The sequence below is a fragment of the Coffea eugenioides genome, chromosome 4 (assembly GCF_003713205.1).
Source record: "Coffea eugenioides isolate CCC68of chromosome 4, Ceug_1.0, whole genome shotgun sequence".
NCBI lineage: Eukaryota > Viridiplantae > Streptophyta > Magnoliopsida > Gentianales > Rubiaceae > Coffea > Coffea eugenioides.
The window spans coordinates 16574726-16582357 of NC_040038.1; positions in this window are offsets into that span (position 1 = coordinate 16574726).

The window sequence follows — 7632 nt, forward strand, 5'->3', positions numbered from 1 at the left end:
GAAAACAAAACTAAAGGGGTGAGATAAAAGCTCAGTGAGGTTCCGATCACATAGGCAAACAAGAAGTTCAATGCATTCATTACATATACCCAGAAATTCAAGATACAAGTATAAAATAAAGCGATAAACACATTCATTAAAAGGATACGGGCTCACAGGGAGCCATGCTTTCGTTCTTTCATTCATTCATTCTCCTTTCATTCCCTTATACCTTCAATCATTTGAAAATGCATTTTGTATAAGTAAAACCCCTCGTTCATTCATGCGTTCATTCATTCGTTCACCCCATCCCGGACATTGTTCAGGCTCCATCAACCTCCACCAACCTACAAGGTAATACTCGAGTATACCAAAACGTTCACCCAGGTCCCTAATCGCCCGACCGAGTCCGCTTCTGACTCAAGATGACCGGTAGCAAGGGGCAGTGGCTAATTCAGCCAAAAAGGCTTACATTCATGCACAACTAACATTTCAATCGTTCAATCATTAAAATTTCACAACCATTTAGGCTGAGTGCGATAAAGTACACCCTCGCCTCGAAAACTCATTTTGACAATCATTGAAAGCATTTAACATGTTATCAATCATTCATACAAGCCATATAATCATGAAACATAACAAACAAGGAACACTCACCTATACATGCAAAATAACGTCCACTTCTCAATTACCAATGAAACCTAAAATTAAACAAAGAACGCATTACAATCCATCTAGCATGATTTAGATGAAATCAAGAATTACCCAACTACTCGCGAGTAAACGTAAAAAAATGACTTTTAAAGTGTAAAGAAGGCATTTGGATCCGTGGACGGCAATAACTAGGGTTCATAAACCAACCGTGAAACCAAACTCAAAGGGTTATAACAGTTCCACTAGAAAACACTTGAATCAAAGTCAAGTCGGAATCCAACTAGATAGGCTCAGAAATATTATTTTCCGGAATCATTTATGTGATTTAAAATCAATATACATTCAGCAGTATTATGGACCTAATGTCTTCTGACGAGAAAACCCTTAGGTAACCTTTATTGGTATGAAGTAGTAAATAAATATTTGAAGGTTCAAATGGAAAAGGTAGCATGTTCTAAGATGGAAAACGGTCATAGTATTTGCCAAACGAAAAATATACAAGTTCAAATAGAAATTTAGTCATCGAGCGAAAATTTGGGTAGCACGCCCTTTGTATTTTTCTATTTTCAGCCATTTATGGCTTCATTATTTTCCTCAATCAATCCCAACATTACACATAACATAAACAGCCACTCAATATGCTCAAGACAATACAAGGACAAAATTTAGGCTAACAACAAGTGCGGAAACGAAGTTTACAAAAGACAGTTTTGATGGATTTTTGCGGAATGGGTACATCCGAGGCTACGCTTATCGGATTGAGGTGAAACTTATACCATTTTGAAGCTAAGACAAGGGGCTGCAAGGTTGAAGAAGTCCACTCAGTCCAGTTTGCAATGTATCTAGGTCAAAATTGAAATATACGAAACCAGAATCTCACAAACAGGTTGGCTAACCGCACAATTGTTAAACAGCAATAACTCAGGCTAACGAAATCCGATTGAAGTGTATCTTATGGTGTTTCGAAACTAAAACACAACCCTACATTTATTATGAAGACCTCCAAGGCCAAATCATGTATTTTCATGATAAAAAATGGAAAACTACACGAAAACAGAATTCTGGGCGCGTAACAGGTTTCATGGACAGTCAAGGATATTTCAGTCATTTAACATGCTACAGTGGTCGGATCAATCTAAAATTTTGTAGGCAACTAGTTTATACTATTGGCTACAACTTTCATGTTTTGGCCAAAATCTAATTCAGTAAGGATCATGGTGAAAAGTCACGGTCAGGTTGGGTGAAAAGACAACCCTATTCGCTGAACTCCTACCTAGACCAGTCTGAGTATTTCCGTCTTATCTCAGGTTACCGAGCTCAGATTGGGCTGAAAATTTACATGAAACTAGAAAACATCATTCTCTACAACTTTCATGTTTTGTGCTAAGGCCAATTCGGCCTCTAACTATATGGAACAGTACCGGGCAGAATTGGGGAAAAATGAAAACCCTAATCTGGAAATTTTTGCTTCAAACCAGAAATTTTCCACTAATCATTACAATTATCATACCAAAGCTTCATTCTAACCCATACTAGACCATCATCCATGGCCACACAATACTAATCATATGAAATCATGAACAAAAGAAAAATCCATCAATCTCAACCATAGGTCATGAAATCATCCATAAAATCACTTGTTCAACCACTACAAATCACTAATTGAACATTATCAAGATTAAAGGAGAGGTTCCTTAGTCACTTACCTTGCAAACCCAAGAAAAGACCCAACTTAGCACCTTTGCTTCTCAAACCACTTCACCACACACCTTAATCCTACCAAGAGAAAGGTTTTTATGGAGCAAATCAAGGTTTTAACGGTTGGTTTGTGAGATTGAGCAAGGAATAGAAGGAAGAAATTGGAAGTTTTTCCTCTTGTTTGTCTTCAAGAAGTTCGGCCAAGAGAGCATAAGAAATGGGAAATTTTTAGTCAAAATTAGCTTTAAGAAGGAAACAAATATCTTGGTCAAAAGTCCACCCTCGAATAGAAACGCGACATGTGGCACCTTGTAAGTTTAACACTTATCCTTTTGTCTCTCCATCATTAACCATCTAAGCAACCTCTAATTATCTCTTAACATCTAGCAAATTAATCCCAGTACACAAAACTTAACCTAATTGGCCCAATTTTACCGAACTTACTGCACTAGTGGGTCCCACGCTCGGCATATGCTCCAAAAATCTCATGAACTAAATTATACTAGAAAAATAATTTAAAAACCCTATTTGTTCATAAACATTATCTAGAAAATTTTCCTAATAAAGAAAATGCATAAGAAGCGTGCAATTAAATAAATAAAGCCTAGAAAATAAGAAATTTTACGGGTTCTCACACACTCTCTTGTGTCCAGTTTCCTAGGCCAACTGTAGTCCATGTATGATTCTCCATAGCTCCGCAACTATATTCGACGCTACACCCAAATGCACCTCAAACCCTCATTTCCATATGCTGAACTCATTTCTCATAATCCCTCCAGCTCCAGCCACTCCAGGATTGCCTGCTGAAACCCCATCTACATTTACTTTGGTCCAACCCGTCGGTGGCTTCTCCCAGTGAATGAAGTGTCAGTCCTTCCTGTGTGTATCCGTTTCGTTTAATATTGTTGTCTATGTCTGTCTCGCATGAGCCATAATCTGATTAGCCGAAACCTGCAACCTTGACTCCTCTCTTATTATGTTAAACTCATTCCTCATCCTCCAAACTGAGTACACCATTTCTTGAAAAATGAATTGCCAGCATATATCGTCATGGGCTCCCACCTTAACCATTCTCAGGTTCCAGTCCAACCATTCCCTATAATCCATGATCATAAACTCTGCCCATCTGTTTGGGTGAACCAGACGCTCCCAGATCCTTTGCACTCTAGAGCAATCCCTCAGAGCATGCAATATCGATTCTCTCGCGCATTTGCAGACAGGGCATTTGCCAGCGATATACAGGTGTCTTTTGTATTTTTCGGCATTGGTGATCAACCTTCCATGTCAAATTAACTATAACAAAAACTACCATCTACCGGGTCCTTTCTGTTGCCAAATTTTATCCCAACCACGCTCCATACTTTCCCCCCCCAAGCGAATCTGAACATGCCACCTCATATGCTGATCGAGTAGAGAACCTTCCATTCGCCTCATATCCCCAGCACATGACATCACCATTTTGCTCTTCAGGAATGACACATAAAGCTCTAATTTCTAATAAGCGCCGCTGCGGTAAATATTCCGAGAACTCGTTCCAATTCCAGCCCCTTGTGGCATCCCAATACTGATTAACCGTCCTGTCCATCACTTCCTCCGGTAGCTCTTTCAACATATCATCCGCCAAGGATGAATTCCCCACCCAATAATCTTTCCAGAAACGAATACGCTTGCCATTCCCCAACCTCCATTTCATACCTTTCCTGATCACTTCATTTCCAAATCTTAGGCTTCTCCAAACCTATGACGCGCCTTTTTTGGGAAGCGTCTCAAACCTTTGGAATTCCTCCTCACTACTATATTTATTTCGAAGGACTTCTGTCCATAATGCTCCCTTTTGTGCTTGATATCTCCAATTGAATTTTGCAAGTAAGGATTTATTCACCTCTGTTAATCTTCGTACCCCTAAACCCCTCTTGCCCCTAGGTTGGGTTACAATTCCCCAGCCTATGTGGTGCATGCCTCTCCTAACCTCTGTTCCATTCCAAAGGAAGTTCCTCATGCATTTTTCTAACTCATCCAACATGGAGGTGGGGATTGCCATTGTTTGCATCATGTAAGTTTAGCACTGTTTTGATCAAGGTCACTCTCGCTGCATACGACAAACACTTCTTCTTCCAGCTCGCAAGTTTGCCCTGAACTTTATCTAATAAGCCCGCAAACATCTCTTTAGACACCCGATTATAGAGTAGTGGCATTCCCAAATACCGACCCAAATCGTGTGTTATCCTCATCCCTGTTTGGGCACTAAGCTTCCTTACTGTCCTGGATATGTTCTTGGAACAAAACAAACTGGATTTAGCCACATTAACTTTCTGCCCAGACATATTACAAAACTTCTGCATTATGTGAGCTATAACGTTAGCTAATTCAAGCTTTCTTTCATTGATATAGCAAACCTCGTTTCATTGGCATGCCTATTTATTTCCTACTCTTCCATTCTTCTCCCTCAATTTGAAGGTTCATGGTTCCTCTTCTCCATACAATTCAGAATTTCGTAGTTTTTCTTGTTTATTCTTTTAGGATTTCCGGTAGATATATAATTATGTATATTATGGATTAAGAAATGTCGTAGTTAACGAGTATTGATTTCCACTAGTGTTTTTCTTTCTTTTTTTTTTTTCTAAAGCACTCCCAAAAATAACCATCCAAGCAATCATGGAGAGAAGCAGTAATTCAGGAGCAAGCCAATCAACACTTATCCTTATGAGATTGACTTTGAAGCACAAAAGGAAGATGGTAAAGCAGCATTATGCCATAGCTCTTTAAGATTCAAAATTTAGATTGTCAAATAGGTAAAGATTTGTTTAACATGAAGGAGGAGATCTTAGAAAAGTGTACAATCAATTGGGCTAGTAACAACATGCAAAAAACCTGTACAAATAATGATGATGAAGGCCAATCATCAGAACCTCTCAATATAGATGATGCCTTGCAAAATTGCAGTAAAGGCTTCAAATGGCCTGAAATTGGAATTGGAGCAGATGGTATCATCCTCCTCAATGGGCACAACTCAAGTGCCTAGAGGGATTAATTGGAAAATGTAGCAAGCCTTTTGAGAAGCAATTGACACAATAGCAAAAATAGGCTAAAATTGTGCGCAGATTATGTGAAATTTGCCTTGATTCCAATGCTGAAACTGGAAGACAATCTTCTTGATGGGATATCTGTGACTGTATATCTCGGATGGCAAAGAATATGCAATGAAGTTCAAGTGCTGGAAAAATGCCCATGTTCTTACTGAAAAAGAGAATGATTTTGTCAAGAATTATCCTATTGATTTGCAAGAAAATACAGATTGGGTAACCATATGGATGTTTAGGCATAGTATAAACGACAAACTTGGTTTTTCTATTACTTCACGAAGATTGCCTCCTAATGATTGAAAAGCAGGACCAAATGTAGACAGGGAAAAGGGAAAAGAGTCCAATAAAGCCTCAAGAAAAGAAGAAGAAGATAAAACTGAAGGAAGAAGAAAATGAAAGCTAAAGCACTAGAAGAGTGGTTGAATTAGAAGCATATTTCTGATGAAGGTAAATTAAGTTTTTTTTTTTACTTAACTAGTTATTGGTTGCAGTTATAATTTTTTAAAATAAGATTACTTATAATCCTTAATTTTGGGACCAATTAAAATTTTTAAAGTAGTTATTAATATTAGATTTTGGTTGTACTTTAATTGGTCTAAGCCTTATGTGCTGTGAATATATGTGAAAATTATCTAAACCATCAGTTTTGCATGGTTGAGATCACATGATCAGTTGAAAAAGACAAATTATATGAAGAGTTTAATCACGACATATGGTTTATAAAAGATTTATCCCTAATTGGATGATAAGTAGAGAATCACTATAATCCTCTTTAGAAAAAAAAAAGATTTATTCCTGGTTATATATGTGAAAATACAGATTGGGTAGCCATAAAGATATTTAGGCATAGTGTAAATCACAAACTCTGTTTTGTGATTGCTTCAGGAAGATTCCCTACCGATGAATTACATTCCATTAAAGAGGGAAAGAGGGAAAACAGTCCATTAAAGCTTTAAGGAAGAAGATAAAACTACTAAAGGAAGAAGAAAGTGAATTATCCTTGTTTATACAAGAAGTTAACTAAAATTTCTTACCTCTTTTCTCTTTCACCATTTGGCCATATGTCTAAGTTATAGTTTTCAGGATTTGTTTAGGCCCATTTGATTTTGTTTGAGAAATGTTATTTACATTTCATATTTTGTTAGCCACACTCCCATCATTTGTTCTATCATATAGCCTAATAAATAAAAACTATATAACAAAAATGATAGTGAGAGTGGGAATGACATTTTTCTTTTGTTTACTAGCTGTCAGTTGATATTCCTTATCACATAAAGGAGATCAAAGAGACTGGCAATTAATTTTTCTCTCACATTTTTCATCATGAATATTATTTGTCTTATATAATATATATGCCTGATAACATGAAAGATAACTACCAAGATCAACATGAATGATATCCTTCAACAACTGTTAAACAATAAATTCATTTTGATTTCACCACGGATTCATGAATACTCTTCATTGATTTGTCCAAGTTGCTTGATGGGATTGGCATTTAAATTGTTTTGATTCATTGGTTTATCTTCAGTGCTTTAGATTTCTTTCATCTCTTAATAAATATTTCATTAGTCATCATCCTAATGCTTAAAGAAATTGTAGTTGTCCTAATTTGATTAATAGTTGAAAAGAACCTAGACTCTTCAAAAGTTTCTTGAAATTGTATACTCACTAAGAACAAAAATATCGTATAGCAGCAAAGAGGAGAATGTTCGATCCTTAATTAATGGAGTTCCCTTTAATCCATTCTCCAATCTGTCCATTAAATCTCTTCTTGAACTATATAAAGTTTGTTTTAACTGGTATGCTGTCCTTATAGTGCTTTACACTTCTTCAAATCCTCCTTGATTCAACAAAGATAAAAAATGTGGTAAGGGTTCTATTTCGCCAGGATGGTGCTGCAAAATGGGTGGTCATTCAAATAAATCATTAGCATAAAATAGTAAAATGGAAATCAGAAAAAACTAATACAGGAAATGGATAGTAGTTTTTCGTTATTATGTCAAACCTTAAAAATAGTTATTCAGTAAGTGTAATAACTCTTAAAAATAATTTTAGGTATATTAATAACTAATATTTTACAAAGCAAGAATATTTTAAGTAACAATTTGTACATTTCTATGTCAAGAACTTGCTTTGGACGACGTTAATGTTTTTACTAGGCCATGACCAATCCAACTATGACAGCCCTTGCAATCAAACCCAAGAGAAAGAATTC